The 19,785-nt window shown below is 48.5% G+C and overlaps 1 long non-coding RNA gene across 1 annotated transcript in view; it reads right to left on the minus strand.

The window, feature by feature from the left end:
* LOC146830232 (uncharacterized) overlaps positions 1 to 15,363 on the minus strand; it is a 60,140-nt gene extending 44,777 nt beyond the window's left edge. The window contains exon 1 of the long non-coding RNA XR_014961139.1: positions 15,196 to 15,363. This is a non-coding gene — a long non-coding RNA (uncharacterized LOC146830232). The remainder of the gene's footprint in view (positions 1 to 15,195) is intronic.
* Positions 15,364 to 19,785: the final 4,422 nt, after the last annotated feature.

Consider the following 19,785-nt stretch of genomic DNA (forward strand, 5'->3'; position numbering starts at 1 on the left):
TGGTGTTCGAGCGTCCCTCGAGGCAGAGCCAGAGATAGGAGATGGTAATAATTGTAAAATGTGACAGACGGGTGTAGGATGGAGAGGGCTTTTACGGGACCCTTGACCTGAGCAGGTAGACTAGGGGCCCGATTCACAGAACTAACTTAAGACAAAGTCCTAAACTTACTACCATTTTGGTATTCACAGAAGGCACTTACTCATTTCGGTATTCACAGAAGTTAGGAGTCCTAACTTTAGGACTCCTAAATGCCTTCTGTGAATACCGAAAGTCTTACATTTAGGATTTTTCTCAGTTTAGTAGTAGTATAGTTAGGACTCCTAACTTTAGGACTCCTAAATGCCTTCTGTGATTACCGAAAGTCTTACATTTAGGATTTTTCTCAATTTAGTAGTAGTAAAGTTAGAACTCCTAACTTTAGGACTCCTAAATGCCTTCTGTGAATACCAAAAGTCTTAAAATTAGGATTTTTCTCAATTTAGTAGTAGTAAAGTTAGGACTCCTAACTTTAGGACTCCTAAATGCCTTCTGTGAATACCGAAAGCCTTAAAATTAGGATTTTCCTCAGTTCAGTAGTAGTAAAGTTAGGAGTCCTAACTTTAGGACTCCTAAACTGAGAAAAATCCTAATTTTAAGACTTTCGGTATTCACAGAAGGCATTTAGGAGTCCTAAAGTTAGGACTCCTAACTTCTGTGAATACCGAAGTGAGTAAGTGTCTTCTGTGAATACCAAAATGAGTAAGTGCCTTCTGTGAATACGAAAATGGTAGTAAGTTTAGGATTTTGTCTTAAGTTAGTTCTGTGAATCGGGCCCATGGAGTCTACCATTTATTTATCAGTATAAACACACCCGTCAAACAACAAACATAACAATCCCTTTTCCCAATTTTATATAACGCCGTGGCCCAAGGACATCAGAGCCTTTCGTGAACACTAGATCACATCACACAAGGACAGATTCATGTTTTTGTTTTAGGCACAAGGAGATGAATTGATTTGCAGAGAATCACAGGATGCTGAGTCAACGCTGGGACTAAAGCCTGGTTCCCCAGTCCAAGGTCGGCAGGTTTGGCCCTTGCGCCATACCTCTTGCTGCTCAAAATAAATGATTTTCTTATCCTCTTGCTTGACAATGTGAATTGGCCATTCCGAGATCTGTGCATTAAGCCACACACTCTGGGGCAGGTTTACGAAGGTTCATGCAGCGCCGTGACGCAAACAATATTGCTGCCCAGGGTTACGTGAAGAGGAGAGAACAGAACAGTGCCATACCATACGTGGCGCTGTGTCCCCTAGCGCTGGGGCACTTTCGGCTGCTTCGTGCCAACGCACACATCTTTGTACCCTGGTGCAAGGGCACGTGTGTGATGTCTAGCGTAGCTTTTCTACTGGCAGGATAACCATGCATACAAAATACTATACTTAGACATGTTTCAAAAGTGTTCTATCTTTCTACCTGTGCTGTCCATTATAACATGCAAAAGTTTTGACAAAAATAAAAAGTTTCTAACAATTTACGCCTGCTTTGGAGGTTGTAATTGTTTTACATACATTCTACCGTTTCAGTAGATAGGTATTTGCAAAAAAAACCATTGGGTCTGTTCCCTCAACGCAAAGTATCGCTCAGCGTAACTTTGTATTAACTTATGGCTACTTTACAACACTGGAAAGTACAGACCAAAACACTCTTTGAGCGAATGTGCAAAGTGTTAGTAAATCTGGGCTAAACCCCTGCTGCAGGCCCTCGGCTCTCTAAGGTGCCCCACCAGCATCACTGAGACCTCTATCGTTTGAGAAACGTACCCTGTTACCGCGGTACACGCACTCATGACTTGTCCCAGTTTAGTTATACCTTTTGTCCAAGGCTTCCTCGGGATTCCTGGCAGTGGTAGGTTGGTAGATCCTTGCGGTCAGCCCCAGTCCATCGACCTGCAGCTCATGAATGTGCGCCCAAAAGGGCCGACTTTACCGTTCATACTACTGAGGAGGAAAAGTTCTGTATGTACGGTTGACTTGGATGATATCAACATCTTTTATCTTGAATGCCAAAAACACAATTCTCTTCATACACACTCAGGCGCTTATCTACAAGCCCCTCCTTGGTCCGCCGGGGGCCTTAAAGTTGGGAAAAATGACTTACCGGCGGTGCCAGGGGCTTGTAAATAAGCCCCTCAATTGTTAAATGCGCTGTAAACTTCCGGCATGTTGGAACAAGTCCACACTGCCCCCTGTAATTAGCACAGTCTTGACTAACATTATGCTAACACCAGTCATTTATCAGCTACGACCTGGTCTTCTCAGCGCAATCTTAAAAGTCCTTTCATGTGGCTATTCCTCATGAATGGGACGTTTTAGCCGAGCACAGCCTGCACACCACACATCCCTCACGGAAAAGAATCCGAATGCCTCGAGCGCTATAATTGGCACATTCCCTAAACTTAATTGTTTCTTGTCTCTGGCGTCTCCCTGTGGCCCAGTACCCGGATGTCACCCCAGATCAAGGGCCCAGCGGCGGTGTACCGGACTGCTACCGAGGCTCCTACATACTGTGTAACGGCGCTGCATTCTCGCACACCACAGACACCAGCCCAGGGCAAACCCCCTTACAGTTCCCTCTAACGCCCAAATCTCCTCTTCTGTGGCCCTTGTCGACTTGCATCTGTCCTCTCTAAATGACGTCTAACCAGACTTCCACGGCCTAGTTCTTGGTTTACTCAACTGCTCCAAGTCACTCTTTCTAGACCAGTGGGAGTGAGAATTTGACACCCTGCAGCTGCCAGGCTAGTGAATGGCTCAATACAGAAACACCACCACACAGGTGCTACATTAACACCACTGGGTGCCCATCAGCCCCCCCCCCCTCCCGGCCCCACATACATCTGCAGTGTTCACAAAGTTACCCGCAAGAAAGAAGACAGTGCAGCACTTACACAAAACATTAACGCTGCAAAGACCAGCCCAACTCCCCGCAACCACCTCCTTGGTGTTTGTAAGTAAGGCATCCATTTTAGGACTTTATTGCTGCTTCGTCACCATACTTTGTATGCAGTACTTGCGACCCCCAAGCTGCCAGCACAGATACTGCGTATTTGTGGCACCTTTGGAAGATACGTGCAGCTCTGTCACTCCTTGCTCGTCCCCTCCTCAAATCAGAAGCACAACCAATCTTCTCCCATTCAGGAAACAACTGAATCAATCCTCAGCACCTCTAACCTTAGCCCCACAGGCACACCCAGCCGTGATCAGTCACCTGCTGACCTTGCATCCAGCTCTGCACCCAACCCAGGTCCCAGCCCAGACCCACCCAATGTGAGCACCCAGAAATAGCAAGACAGTAATGCCGTGGGCCGGGGTCCAGCTTCATGTGGCTGACGCCAAACTAGAGGTATCTACTGTGCACTTTATCCTTCGCTACTATGGGGCTTTGGTGTACAGGGTAGTGGAATAATCCCCTCGACCTATAGCTGATAAAGGATTATTGACCGTTTTAGCACACCCATCTGCCACCATCAGCTAAACCATCGTGTGCACAAAATATTGCTTCGAAAAGTGGCACAATAGTAAATACCAAAAACAAAATTACATTTGCGTCCCCCTTTTAAAATTCTTGGGAAACCACCTGATTACTTTCAGAGTGCATACCTACTATTGTAGCGAAGACCTAGGTTACAGAGATATCTCTGTTTAGGTCAGAGGCCACTATCCCAAAGGGCACATAGGTTTTTTAGGTCTCGCTGAGTCATCGCGCAAGCGCTGCCCGGAGAGACTTTAGTAGGTGAGTTTTCAAAGTGCTGCTGGCTGGTGACAAGCTTGCGTTCACGCGAGCGTGCACGCGCGAACCGCCAGCCTTCAGCGCCATCTGTCTTTCCTCTTGCTTACTCCCTGCCTCCGCCCCTTCCCCCGCCTTCGCGCTTACAAGCGTTCGGGATTCTCCCAGTGGGTGCATCTCCGTCAGGCAATATCACGCCCACCTTAAATGTATCTTCCATCGCTGCCTCAACGTGCTTTCTCTTTCCACAAACTCAATGTTTGTGTTCCTTTATTTTGAGATGCTTTTAGTATTACAGTTTTGTGACTTAAGGAACATTAAGGAAATGTTACCGTGAAACTGGACAACGTTCACAGTGTTTATTTCTGGTTGCAGCGGCTGCTTCATGTCCGTTGCACCATTCAGGGAGTCCTTTCGTTGGCGCTTTCATGAGGACATGATGAGGAAGCTGGAAACTTTTGGCACATTCTCTTTAAAAGCACAGCATGTTGGCGACTGCTTAGTCGATTAGATCTATGTTGCGCTTTAGATCTCAAAGCGCTATGGAGGTCGGTCAGGCATTAGCACGCCCACCTTAAATGTATCTTCCATCGCTGCCTCAACGTGCTTTCTCTTTCCACAAACTCGATGTTTGTGTTCTTTTATTTTGAGATGCTTTCAGTATTACTGTTTTGTGACTTAAGGAACATTAAGGAAATGTTACTGTGAAACTGGACAACGTTCACAGTGTTTATTTCTGACCGCAGCGGCTGCTTCATGTCCGTTGCACCATTCAGGGAGTCCTTTCGTTGGTGCTTTCATGAGGACATGATGAGGAAGCTGGAAACTTTTGGCACATTCTCTTTAAAAGCACAGCATGTTGGCGACTGCTTAGTCGATTAGACCTATGTTGCGCTTTAGTTCTCAAACCGCTATGGTGGGTGCAGCAGTTATAACTCATGGAATATGGGGTGCAACTCACAAGGAGGAGGCAGGTTTGAGTGCACATTGGGTGCAATCGAACTCTTAAGATGATGGGCTGTGTGTATCCATTATCAGCACTCAGTCTTTGCTAAGTGATCTTGTTTTGTTTTTGTTGTTGTGTCAATGCTTTGCTGCGCCCGTTTGACTTACAACGTGCTTTCTCTTTCTCCAAACTCGATGTTTGCGTTCCTTTATTTTGAGATGCTTTTAGTATTACTGTCACACACACAACCACAACCACACACACAACCACACACACAACCACACACACACAACCACACACGCAACCACAACCACACACACAACCACACATACAACCACACACACATACAACCACACCCAACCACACACACACAACCACACACACACACACACAACCACACACACACAACCACACACAACCATACACAACCACACACACACAATCACAACCACACACAACCACACACACACACAACCACAACCACACATACATACACAACCACACACACAACCACAAACACAACACACACAACCACACACACAACCACCCAACCACACACACACAACCACACACAACCACAAGCACACACACAAGCACACACACAAGCACACACACACAACCACACACACAGCTACACACACACAACCACACACACACAACTACACACACACAACCACACACAATCACACACACACACAACCACACACACACACACAACCACACACACATAAACACACACAACCACACACAACCACACACACACACTCAACCACACACACAACCACATACACACAACCACACACACACACAACCACACACACACAACATATACACACACAACCACACACACACAACCACACACACACACAACCACACACACACACAACCAACCACAACCAACCACACAATCACACACACAACCACACCCACAACCACACACACAACCACACCCACACCCACAACCACACACAACCACACACACACAACCACACACACAACCGCAACCACACACACAACCACAACCACACACACAAAGGGAGGAGACAACTGCAGCAGGACCTTCGGCTCGATCAAGACAGCAGAACCACCGGAAAAGGAACCCCTCGGCACGACCTGGGCAGCAAGAAGTTGTCACTGGAGACATCGTGATCCTATGAACAATAGTGTCATCAATGATCTAATCCAAACTGTAAACTGTGACAAATAACATCCCTATATATCGCAGTACCACAAAAACAGCAACAAGCATTGGCATAGCCAATAGGTCTCGCCTTTGGGACCTTATAAGTGTTTTCCCATGCAACAGTTGTTTTTGCACCAAGGATATTGTGCTGCATAACAAAATACTTATAAGGTCCCAAAAGCGAGACCTATTGGCTATGCCAATGCTTGTTTGGTCATGTTTCAAGGGAGGTTGTGCTCATATTTTTCAAACCCGGCAGAACAGTGAGCTGGGACAGAACAGTTCGTACTACTATAATTATTGAGTATGAAGTGTGGAATGGGCTGGGGCTGGTCAGTTCACCCCTGTTTACCAGCTGAGTCCAGGCGGCAGACTTGGCTTTAAAAGTGAGATGACTCTCCTAGCAGAAGCTTCAGAAGACGTGCGTTGGTGACTGGGGGAGCTGGCTTCATGCAAACTCATTTGCTCTTTTGCAATCTATAGTTTGCACTTGCCCTCCTCTCCATGGATGACTTGACTGCAAGGTAGCTGATGCACCATAGACCACGATCGCTCCTTTGGAGACTCCTGTGTTTTCATGTTCCTCTGGGATAAGCCCTCTGAAGGGTGTCTCCACTACCAGTGAACATGGAGCTCCAATTTCTCCAGTCTGTTAACATATCTTTAAAGTGTTCTCCTTACTGACATTTGTACTAACGCTCCTGTACCGGTGAGAGAGTACAGCGGCATCACATCTCCGCTAGCGGCCACAGGGCCTATCGCCCTGCAAGTCCATCCATTTTATACCTGACATTTCCCACATGTCATTTGCTCCCGACTTGTACAGTGGGCAGAAGGTCGCTGGGCCAATGAAAGGCCTGTACTGCCACATGCACGAGTTTCTGGAGACCCCTTAATTGCACCACTGATCATAGTGGATTGGTGCTTGCTTTCTGCTCTGCCCAAGTCTTTTCGTCACGATCGTCTGCTTTGTCCATCGTGACACATTCATGCCGAAAGGCTAAGAAAACTGATTCACTTCTGCAAGCTGCTATTCCCTCCTGCAGACACAACATGGTACCCAAAAAAGGCAGTGCTTTGGAAATAGGGACGAAAGCTGGTCTTTGCAACCCAACCCCCCCTTCTTGTTGCACTTTTGACATATGCATGGTCGAGCTGCTGTTCCACAAATGATATTGCGCTGGGACCAGGGCTTTTAGAGTCTCACATTGAAACTTATGTGTACTTCAATTCGTTTTTTTAAACTAAGGGCCAGATGTATGACCATTGTGATTTGCGATTCGCAAATTGCGACAAATTACGATTCGCAACTTGCGAGTCGCAAATAACAATGTCCAACAGTGTCTGAGACACTGTTTGCGATTCCCAGTGGGGTTGCAAATTGCATGCCTCATGAATATGAATGAGACACTCGCAATTTGCGATCCCATTGGGAATGGCTGGCCCTCACAGGTATGGTGGCCTGCTGGGCTCAGCAGACCTCCATGTCTGGGACTGCTTTTAAATAAAGCAGTTTTTTTTTTAATGCAGCCCGTTTCCCTTAAAGGAAAACAGGATGGATTTTAAAAAAGAATAATGAAACGTTTTTGTTTTATTATTTAAGGGCAGGTAGTGGTCCCTGAGACCACTGCCTGCCCCTAAAAAATATTTTCCCCTGCATTCACAAAGGGGAAGGGATCCCCTGGGGACCCCTTCCATTTTGCGAGTACTTTACCACCCTTCTGAGAAGCAAATGAATTGCGACCCGCTAAATAGGGTTAGTACATGGCCCTTTTGTATTTTGCATGCTCAAACAGGTTGCTAACCCGTTTGCGCATGCAAAATAGGGTCGTACATCTGGTCCTCAGAGCTCCGGAAAGCAATACTCTCCTTAAAGATACGTGCAGGGCACAAGTCGTAATGAAAATAGGTTTGGGACTAATATTATATGTTAATCACGACGAGAGCACACGTAGTGACATCGCAAGAAGTGAAATTAAAGGGCCAAGGGCCTATTTTACAAAAACTACATGTAATGACAAAAGAATGTGAAAATAACATTTATGGTTTTACTTTTTATACATCAACTTTTGTTTTTCCCTATATCAGTTTGTAACAAAGCACCAGAATGGCTTAATGTTAAAATATTTTGAACAGACATTTGGAACTTGAAAATGACATGTTAAAACTGCTTTTAGTGATTAATTCAAATGTGCTGTTAATTTGGTTTTGTTTCCTTCTGGTGGTCTTCATCCTGCTTCGCATTTGCAATTCATTAAGCTATAGAAGGCTTAATTTTGTCAAGTTCTCAGTTCCTCAGATGAGAGATTAAAATATAATATCTCCTGGGACATTCCCACCAACAAAGGGGATGCTACCAGTGGGATATGGTTTACAAACATTCTGCGATCAGTGTTTTTCAAGAGATCTTGGTTACCTTTCTCTAAACTTAGTACACCAATTCCAAAATCAGCTGCTTTACCTGTTTAATTACTCCACTGCAAACAAAAAACCCATTATTATTTACAATGCCAATAGCTCTAACTTTAACAAATGCGAGACCGATTGCATTGCAAATGCTTGTTTTTTTTGTGTTGCAGGATCGGAAGCCTGCCAGCACACGTGTGTAAAGTCTTACTGCCAGATGCTAATCCAGGTGCTAGCCCAAACATCTGAGTACGCTTGCGAGTATGTGTGTGTGAGGCCTGTATGGATCATGTATGCGTGAACCAGAGTAATGGAGGTATGTGGGTTCCATTTTGGACTCTTCTATTCTACTCTGCTAATGTGCACAAGATGGAGGTGAGGTTGTTTTTCCAGAAAGTGGAAGTTTATTGCTTACATTCCTGAAGCTGGAGGGAGGAGACCGAGACACTAGAGAGGGAAAAACGATACCGGATCACTCTCGACATTCAAATTCATCCTTTTCTGCAAGGAGCTGCTGATTAGTCTTCCTGGGCACTGTCACTTGGTAGAAAGCGGGGGTGAAGGGTGGGGTGGCTGTCTCTGTTGTCCAAAGTGTGACGGGGTCCTTTAGAAGAAGCCATGCTTGTGTCTCTCTTCCTGGTCACTGTTAAGTGTGCCTCTTGAGAACCAGTCGCAGAAGCATACATGTCTTTGCCTCTCTTGTGGGTGCTGTGAAAGGACCCTGCTGTGAAAGGACACATGTAATCAGAACCAACCCAAACTGATTATGAGAGTGTAAACAGAGAACACACATCCCCAGTCTGCTGTGCCTGTATAAAAGTAGAGATGTTCAGCCACTTGTTCCAGATCCAAGTTCTCCAAGGGATGCTCCCCAGAGTACCCAGAGGACTGCTGTGCAAACAGAGTTGGTGCTGCGGACACCAGCATCCCTGAGGTGAGAGGACATCATCTGGAGTCTGACCTGGAAAGAAGAGCTGCCTCCCCTTCTTCAAATGCCTAGAAGCTGACCTGCATGAGAAGAAGGTGCTTCTTATCAGAAGGTAACGCTGCAAGAGTAGCTGACTGTCGGGGTGAACAGAAGCAGCTGACCCTGGAGCTGAGGGTACATCTGCCTGAGACTCATCCGAGACTGACCGGCGCGAGAAGAAGGGGGGAGTGAGCCGACCATGCAAGAGGAGCTGACTGTCGGGGTGAACAGAAGCAGCTGACCCTGGATCTGAGGGCCCGAGACTAGCCAGCGTGAGAATAATGGGTGAGGAGTGAGCCAACCATGCAGAAGGAGCTGACTGTCAGGGAGTGCAGAAGCAACTCACCCTAGAGCTGAGGGTCCATCTGCCTGAGACTCATCCAAGACTGACCGGCGTGAGAAGAAGGGGTGAGGAGTGAGCCGACCATGCAAGAGGAGCTGACTGTCGGGGTGAACAGAAGCAGCTGACCCTGGAGCTGAGGGCCCATCTGCCTGGGACTCACCGGAGACTGGCCGGCGTGAAAATAAGGGGTGAGGAGTGAGCTGACCATGCAAGAGGAGCTGAGTGTCGGGGTGAACAGAAGCAGCTGACCCTGGAGCTGAGGGTCCGAGACTAGCCAGCATGAGAATAATGGGTGAGGAGTGAGCCAACCGTGCAGAAGGAGCTGACTGTCCGGGAGTGCAGAAGCAACTCACCCTAGAGCTGAGGGTCCATCTGCCTGAGACTCATCCAAGACTGACCAGCGTGAGAAGAAGGGGTGAGGAGTGAGCCGACCATGCAAGAGGAGCTGACTGTCGGGGTGAACAGAAGCAACTCACCCTAGAGCTGAGGGTCCATCTGCCTGAGACTTATCCGAGACTGACCAGCGTGAGAAGAAAGGGGGAGGTGAGCCGACCATGCAAGAGGAGCTGACTGTCAGGGTAAACAGAAACAGCTGACCCTGCAGCTGAGGGTCCATCTGCTTGGGACTCACCGGAGACTGACCAGCAGGCTCCTGACCAGAGTGTTGTCTGTCTCTCCAAAGTGACTAACAAGTGTCACAGTCCTGAAGTGTGCCTGAGTGGACTGTAATGCTGATACGCTGAATGTGACTAGCCTGTAAAGTGGTGGGGGCACTAGGCCCACATACTTTATGAAGGACTACACAGACACCAGATGAAGGGTAGATAACTGGCCACGAGCACGTGCGCTCGGCCCCTTTTATTATCAGGGTCACCTGACTGGTGACGCCTGTGGTGGGTGGGTGTTTAGTGTGGGTTTATAACATCAGAAACACTAGACTGTGTCCAGCCGGATACTACATCCCTCCCAACTTTGGATAAAAGGAAATGTACGAAGTCCAACCTGTAAAGAAACCAGACACCCCAAAATAAATCACAAGTAGCCTTATCTTCAGGCCGCAATCCGGCGGTGTTGGATTTCTTGGACCACCATTGTTCATGACGTTCGGGTTCGTCTTGGCAAACTACCTGAGACCGACCTGGTCTATCAGTAACAATGTCTATGTACACGAGTCCTTCATCAGGATACGGGGAGCTGTGATGAGATCCACTCTGTGATATTTCTTGTCATGAGGTTACTGCCTGGAGGTGACGTGCTAGCTGTTGTTCCAGTTTCTTGACGGCCAAGATGCTTCCGACAGGCCTCTCTCGCTTGGGCACCTCTCACCGGCGCCTCCGGGTGGGCTTTTCTGCTGGGCGGTGATGGGACCGTGTGGACCGTGCGGGCTCCGCGTGGCCCGCCCTAAGGTGTCACTTCCGAACTGCCAACGGAACTCACAGCCCAGTTGCTCATGTGCCCGCCAAGGGTGATGTTTCCATCTCGGTGTCTTCGCCATCAGGAATCCGGTTCTGTGTCTTCCTCTCAGGGCCGCAGGGCAACCAGTCTCCGGCTGTGGCCTCCGTGCATCCTGCGCATGTCGAGGAGCTGCTGCCGAACATCTCTCCCACTCGGACTCCAATTTCACTGGAATTCCGCTGAGGCCCCTTGCCCCTGGATTTCCACTTGACCGTGTGGGCTGTGCGGGCCTTCGTGTAGGCTGCGCGTAGGGGTCGCTTCAGAACTCCCAACAGGGCCACGGCCTAGTCTTGCTTTATCCCAAGGGGTGGATCTTCTAATGTCTACTTCCGTATGCTGCAGGCTGACAGGGGTGCACAGACGGTTCCTGGGCGGCCTGCCTTCTTGTACTCCGGTTGCCTGGAGTGTGTGGATTCCCTTAGATGTTGTGCTGCTCCTTGGTGGTGTTGATGCCTTCACCATTATTCTTTGATGGGGCAGTAGGCGGCGGTCCGATGTCTCGGGGTGTTCTCTTCTGTGATGATGCGAGTACTCTGCCCGGTCACTTCGCCTCATTGTCCCTTGCACGCCTGTGCTGGTCGTCTGCCCCGTGGCGCGGTGCCACTCTACATTCCTCCTATGTAGGCTGACATCCTGTCATCCTCTTCTTTCTTCATGGCGTCTTGCCACTCACTCTCCTTCTTTTCTTTCCTTCCTTTGCGACGCGGTCTGGTCCTCTCGCATTCTTTCTCATCCTAAACAGGCTTCTCCGTGTAGCGTGCACTCTACACGTTTCCCTCTGGTCTTGTCCCAGCAATAGGACACTGTCTCCTTTTCACTCTATGACTGGACCGGTCGTCGCGACCTTCTTCCTTTGATTCCTTCCAAATTCTAGTTGCTGATGTTGAACTTCTCGTCCGTCTCTTTCTCGTCCTCTTTGCGGACATCTTCTCCATTCTTCACTTCACGGACTTCTCCATTCTTCTAATTAGACCTCTTGTCAGGTCTCTCCTCTCTGGCGACGATCTGGCTGGTCCGCTTCTTTTCTTTGGCGACCATCTGGCTGGTCTGTTTCTTCTTCTCGCTGGCGACCATCTGGCTGGTCCGCTTCTTCTTTTCACTGGCGACCATCTGGATGGTCAGCTTCTTCTCTTCCTGACGACCATCTGGTTGGTCGGCTTCTTCTTCTCCCTGGCGACCACCTTGCTAGTCGGCTTCTTCTCTTCTCTGGCGACCATCTGGCTGGTCGGCTTCTTCTCCCTTTCCCGGGGTCTTCGTGCTTCTGGTGGCTCTCGCAACCACCTCTTCTTCTCAGTAATCATGTTGCTGTGGCACGCTTCTGATGGCGCTCTTCTGTTACCTCACTGGGTGGACTCGCTGCACGTTCCTCTACCTCCTTTGTTCCTGGAGCAGTGTCTGCTGTTCTTGCACGTCTTTGCACTTGCCTGGTGCTGAGTACTTGAATCCCCGTTCGTTCGTCTGGTGGTGCTCCTTCTCCTTCTTACTGCTGCAGCGACAACCTGTGGCCACTAGGTAACACTGTGCTCTCTGTCCCAGCTTGATTCAGTGCTTCTCAGGTGGTCTGCGCCACCGCTCCGTCGACCTGCTCCTGGTCACTCCTCTTTGCGCGCTAGTCACTGCGCCCTTCTTTTCTTCTTGGGGTTCCTTCACTGTGTCACCTTATCTGCGGGGTACTCGCTTCCTGCACTCTCGCGATCGCCCAGCTACGTTGTGGGGCTATCTGGCTCTTGCCATCTTTTGCGCTGTTTTCCCCTCGTGCCTTTAGCGCGTTCTTCTCTGTCGCCGCTTGTGGCTCTCCTCTGGCACTTGTGTATTTTATTCAAATGCACCTCCTATTCCTCATGTCAGCCTTCCATGCTCTGACTTTTCACCGAGAGTTGTAGCAGCCTGGAACTGCCTCTGAGCGCTCTCAGTTCTCTTCAGTCACTGTCCTTGTTCAACTGCAATTTACACGATCAGCGGGTGCATTTACATGAGTTGGCCGCTAGGTGGCAGTGTTGCTCGAACCGTGCCTTTCAGTTTCTGCTGCACCCTCATGTCCTCTTGGTTCTTCACTTATGCAGTCCTGGCATTTTTCTCAGGCAAGCTGCAGCGCTCAGTCTGCTCTCTGCAGAGCTGCCTATGCTTGGTATTGTCTTTTGCTCCCTGAGGCAGTACCTGGGATCCGCCACTAGATGGCAGTGCAGGATTAACTTGTGGCAGTTCACGGCCATTTTTAGGTCTCGGCTCGAGGGCTGCGCTTGCGCAGTCTCGCTCCGAGATTTAATGACTTGGAGAAGAGGGGCTTGAACCCGCCCCTCTTCTCTCCTCTTCTCCATTGGCTGGCCTCTTAAATGCTGGCCAGCCATTGGAGAAGAGGTTCGTCTCGCAAAACAGGCCCCGTCCTTTTCGGATTCGGGGACGTTTTTTTTCTATACTTTTCGCTGGGCGTGTTTTTCTCTCCTCCAGCCAATGGCAAGAGGAGAGAAAAAGAAAAACACGCCCCCGAATCCGAAACCGCCGCTGCGTTTCTCCGAGGCATTTCTGCTTGACCTCGGAGAAAGGCGGTGGCGTTTTCTCCCCACTCACTACATAATCCCTACGTAACGCAGGGTCAGGTGTCGGGCCCGCTTGTGTGTTTGAATGTTAGTGTAGTCCTTACTGTTTCTCTGGACTCTTCAGCACCCCACCGTCCAGCCTGATTTTTCACTTTTCTGCCATCGCTCTCCCGTGCGCCTTATCTTGTAGCTAACCTCGGGCCGCAGCCCCTTATCATCCGCCATCGGCCTCCACTTTCATTATCCCCTTATTATTGCGATAATCACCAGGGTTATTATTAATAAGAGCCCGGAGGGGGCGCTGACAGGCCTTCCTTGTTAAAGAGGTATTTAAAACCCATTACCCTGCTCGACAGTGCCTGTCTCGATTCGATGCACTTTTCTCACGATGCTTGGGAGGGGAGGAGGGGTCTTGCCCCTCCCCCTTCTCTCGGGAAGTCTCGGCGGAGCCCTTTGAACCCACTCTGCCTAGGATCTTATAACACCTCAATCCGATCAGCTTTTGACCAATAGCAGCGCTGCGATGCGCCTTCTTTAATGCCCCACTGACGCTCACAAGAGTGCCTGGATGCACGGCAACCCATTACCCAGAGCGGCACGAATGATCAGCTGATCGATTCAGTACCTCTCACTTCACCCCATCTCCTCTACAGCTCCAGCCCTCCGGTAGGTACCCCTGTGGGCCACAGACTATGGGTTCATTTTCTTACCCGGGCCGCGGAGGATGGTACGAGTCCCGCCAATGTTTTTAGAAAGGGGACTTAGGCCGAATCAGAGAGGTGTGACCTTGTGTCCCCGCAACTAGTACTGTAAACAATGGCTGTGTGACCTGACCTAGGGATATAAGTGCACCCAGCCCTCTGGCAGCACCCCTTTATTTGTGGGGGTGGCCTAGCTTTGAGCCTCTTAGCTGAGGGGCAGAGAGCAGACACGAGTAACCCTTCTATTGTTGAACCGTCAGTAAACGGTGCTGTGTAGATAAAGGACACAAACAAACAAACCTTGACAACAAGTGTACCGAACCCACACAGACCATTGTGTTCATTCCCTAAGAGCAGTTTGAGGATGCAAGGCACAAGTTCCACGGGTCCGTTGTAATATGTGGTCACTTTCAGCCAGTTCCACGCTAGACCTTCGATATGTGGAAAAACACGTCATTTATACGAGTTAAAAACAAAATAAACAAGCATTTACAATGCAATGGTCTCGGCATTGTTAAAGTTAGAGCTATTGGCATTGCTCATTACATTATTTTTGTTTTTGTTTATAAAACATCTCTCTCTCTCTCTCTCTCTCTCTCTCACAAAAATAAGACTTATTTTTGTGTGAGAGAGAGAGAGATGTTTTAAAAACAAAAACAAAAATAATGTCAGGAGCAATGCCAATAGCTCTAACTTTAACAATGCAGAGACCATTGCATTGTAAATGCTTGTTCTTATTCCTGAAACCTCGCTCGGTTTCCTGAGTCTGCCTTTGCACGAGCGTCGTTGGAGCAGATGGGGGAGGGCAGTCAACTCGTGGTGGGTGCTTCCTTCACCTTCCTAACCCGATTCCCCCCCCCCCCCCCCCCCCCCCCCCGCAGACCCACCTGGACTGTCCTGGGTCGTCGCTCCCTGAGTCCAGCTGTCCTGGAGGCTCCCCGGCCACTCAGCATGCCCCGGTGAGTTTTCTCAATTACCTTCCGCTTTTGGGCGGCGCGCACACTGTTCCTTGGTGCCCTTTGCCCCTCGCACTTCCATGGCCGCACACGGACACGCGTTGCTCCTGGCAGCCTGTTTGCTTTGCTGGGGGGACTGGCTTCAGTATATGCCGGCTGCTTTGAATGGCCACCGGCCGCTCGCCGTCCCGTGCTTGGTCTCCCCGCCCGCAGCAGCCTCCCGGCACACACGCTGCGCGGGGGGGAGAGAAAGTCGGCGCTGCTGGTGGAGCCTGCCTGCTCCGTTTTTGGCAGTCTCAGATCATGCTGCCATCGCGTGGTGACAAATAAGCTGTTTACAGGCGCACAAAGTACCTGAAAAAGGTGGCACATAGAGCACCCCTGAGGGCTACCCTACAAGGAGGAAAAAGTAAAGTAACTCACTGCACCCGCCTCAGGGGAACCACTGCCTCCTCTTTGAAGTGCAAGCAGATGTCACCTTCACAGAGGAAGAAGGATCTGCTGACTGAAGTGTGTTCAGTAATGTGCTGTCCCCAGGGCAGTGCAGGTTCCTGTTTGCCCTGAGAGCAGCACATTACTGTTAAACGGATGACCTGTTCCGGTTTGCACCCAGTGCACCGGTTTAAAGGTGTACCCTGGTGCAAACAGGCACGCCTGTTATGTAATATGGGCCCTGGAGTTACCAAAGTATTTTCCCTCCAGCTTTAACTGTGTTCTCATATATGCCTTACTCAAGTGATAATGGATAGGTAATTTTTTTGCTTCTTGGTGTAGTCACTACACAAGTTGAGTGAAATCGAAAGTACGTCAATCTAAAAAATAAAATAAAAAAAAGACATTAAAACAGCCCACATGTGAGCCACTCTGTTCTAGAGGTCTCTGGAACTACCAGGTTCAATTGACATATCCACTGTCTCCTCGATGCATTTTACACTTTGTGTTTGACGAAAATCTCGTGTCATATCTGTGTCCAGAATGGCCCTAAGAATCCTACATGAATGTATCAGAGGACTTTGCAGAGCTCACCAAAAACGCAAGATCAGAAAGAATGACGGAAAACCAGGGGTAGATTTGACACAAACAGGTTCACCAAGGGTGCCTTTATTAGCGGTGGACCTTTTGTATATTGCCGATGAGTGTTACAAGTACTAGAATTGCCTACTCAGACCTGCTTCAGCCAAAAACCAGGACTTTTGTCCATCTCTCATAAAAGACTAAAACCTAGGACAGAGCCAATTAAGAGGGTGGCAGCTTTAAAAAATCACTTCTCCACATTCTGACAGGCTAACTGAAAGTTCAAGAACTATCAGAATCTGTCTCTTGTGCACACACAATACAACCCTCACAGTCTGTTAGGCTCAGCTGACGCAGAGTATCATGCTTGGCGCTATACAATCAGTTCAAGTTTGAGACGGCTAACAGAAAAAAGTCTACATTTTGTAGATTAAAAAATGTAAATGTAAATCCGTATTTGTAAAGCGCTAACTACTCACCCTTACGGGTCTCAAGGCGCTGGGGGCCGTTGTGGAAATTAAGTAAGCTATTGCCCAGAGTCACATGGTGCCGAGCTGAGCTGCCGCCGAAGCCAGGGATCGAACCGTGAGCCCTGTGCTCCGACGTCAACTGACCTGGCCGCTGCAGCACACCTCTCAACAGATTACCTGTAAACACTGACAAACTGTGCTCTGTATACAAACATTGACATAATCATTGCCAGGCTAACTGGTGTCCTGAGTAAAAAGTTTAAAACCCAGAAATATTGCTCTTTGTCAACAAATAAGAATCAAAAACAATTAAGTCTAGTGTACAGAGTAATAAAGACCAAAAGAGAAAACACATTATGCAATTATCAATTAATTCCAAGTGCATTCTGCAGATTACGGTGATCGTTCTGTTGAACCCGGATCACAAGCTGCTACATAACTGGTAAAGAATTACAGAAAAATCTGTCATGAAGAAAGCAGATACAGCTCTCTGAGCAGCAGCTGATGGAGAATAGAGGGTACAAAAAAACATGTATAGTTAACTACAGAAACAACTTAGCCTATGGTACTGCAAATATTTAAGGCCATCCGTTGACAAATATAAAGGGAATAGATCCATGTCCAATTAATGTAGAGTACACTAGGCAAAGTCATTAAAAAGGTTGTTGCAAGAAGTATTTTTAGTGTTAAAAATTGCAATGCTTCAGTTCTGTCAAAATGTTCTGATAAATCAACAACATATTCAATACAACCCCACTAGATAGCGCCAAGTGGTCAGGCAAGACACCTAAATTATTCTAGACATTTTGGAAAACTTACACGTTTCATTTTTTTGATAATGGTTTTTTACCCACACATCCTGAATACTACACAACAGAATAAACAAAGAAGAAAAAGAGAAAAACGAAATAAAAGGTATATAAAATATGAAAGGACCAACAGCGGAATAACGAGTCGGTCACTGCAGTAATGTGTAACAAGCATTGGCCGCGCGTCCGTGAAAGTGACACGGACGCACGGCCCGCAAAAGTGAAAGAGATCGCGATCAAGAGAAGCGGGAGTTGTGTTGTGAAAGACAGATGACGGCTGCGCACATACACGCTCACGTGCACGCAAGCTTTAGGCCACCAAACGCCTGTGGCAGCACTTTGGAAACCCGTACACTAAATGTCTCGCAGAGCAACGCATGCGCTGGCTCAGCGAGACCTAAAAAAACAACAGGCAGGGCGCCGGAATCATGAGGGGCTGCGGGCACGCACTGTCTTCTGGATCGCATTAATTTGTTTGACAACAGAACACTGTGACACGTCATGTGGAAGGCTCCTTATCTGTGGGGGGATCTGAACTCACAAATCGGGCAGCGGAGTAGAGAGTTCATTTAATCAGTCTCTGCTCTGCAGGGCTGGCTGATGCAGGCCGTGAGCCACCACCGGCCGCAGAAATTCTGGGGTTTGTCGCATGGCCCCCCGATAGTTGCCCAGGCGGGGGCTATCTTGACTCCTGTGAGTCCCAGGGGAGAGGGTTTCCAGTGACAGACAGTAATTGGACACACCACCTCGATGACGTCAGGCTGACAAAGCCGCGCCCCGGGGAATTGCAATAATGTATTGTGCTACATTGTAGCAGTTGGAGAGAGTGAGCACCAGCCAGCCTTAACTCTGGTGCCCCACGCTGGCTGCAGGAAAGCGAGTGCACCACGGACAGCGCACTGCCACACTTAACAGTTTTCCTGCATATGCGTGACAATGCATTTCAGTGCGGTTATGCGGAGTACCACACTGAAATGCGCTAGTGTCACGCCTGATGCATGATACTTGGCAGGACTGTTTCCAACTTGGAATTACAGGAGAGATGGCTACTTTTTTTTGTGCATCTTTTATTTTGCGCGAACTCCACCGAATGTATTGGAGCGCTGTACATGAGCACTTTATTTACATTACATATCCAGGCACGGGGAGATTAAGTGATTTGCCCAAAATCACAGGATGTGGACGCTACCCCGAGGCTCGAACCCTGGTTTCCAGCACCAAAGTCGGCAGTCTAGCCGACGGACCACATCCTCTCCCCATCCACATTCTACTTGAATTGGCTTTCGGGTTCTCTTTACACTTCTTTGGCGATGTACATATTTTATGCATTAACATGAATATACATTCATTGTAGATTGAATACCAAACCCAACTTTTGGCAGCAACAGTTACTGATATCTTACTAACGGCGAGTTGTGCTCGCGCCCATGTACAACTTTCACGATGTCCGCCACTCTTGTTCGAATGGTGTAAGTCCTTCTTTACCTTCGTGATATTTTCACAGGATATGACTTTGTGCGTTTGGCAAGTGATTTAATTGTTTGATTTTTGGATTGATAATTCCTTCCGGAGTGATTCGTGCGGATGGTAAGCTAGGAGTGAGACACTTCGCGCGTTTTTTCCCCTTTTCATGTAAGTTTTTTTCAAGTTTTTTTCCATTCAAGTTATGCTCATGCTTATGTATAGTTGACTGTCTTAAGATGGCCGCCACTTTTTTGAGTGGTGCAAGTCCTTCCTTACTTTTGTGATAGTTTCACAGGAAATGATCTCGCACATTCGGCGCGTTATTTAACCGCTCGGTTCTTGGCCCGATAACCATCTCGGGAGTGATTTATGTGGGCGAAAAGCCAGATAGAGGTAAGAGTTTTGCCGTTTTTCTCCTCCTGGTCCTTCTAAGTTATAGCCCCAAGCTTTGGTAATTACAATTTGTAACTGGCAAAGCCTCAAGCAACTGGTCAACACCCCCACCCACTACGCCGGCCACACGCTTGATCCCGTCTTCTCATCCAGCAAGCACATCAGCTTCAGCCACTCCACCGAACTCCACTGACCCGACCACAGCTGAGTCCACTTCAGATTCAGAAAAACCACAACCCACCACCACCCGCAACAGGTTCCTCACAGGAGCTGGAGCAAGATCACCGCCGACCAGCTCACCACCTCCCTCAGCCAGAACCCACCTGCCAGCACATCAGACGCCAACGAAGCAGCCCGCAACTTCACGCAGT

This window comes from Triturus cristatus, chromosome 5_1 (assembly GCF_964204655.1).
Source record: "Triturus cristatus chromosome 5_1, aTriCri1.1, whole genome shotgun sequence".
Taxonomy (NCBI): domain Eukaryota; kingdom Metazoa; phylum Chordata; class Amphibia; order Caudata; family Salamandridae; genus Triturus; species Triturus cristatus.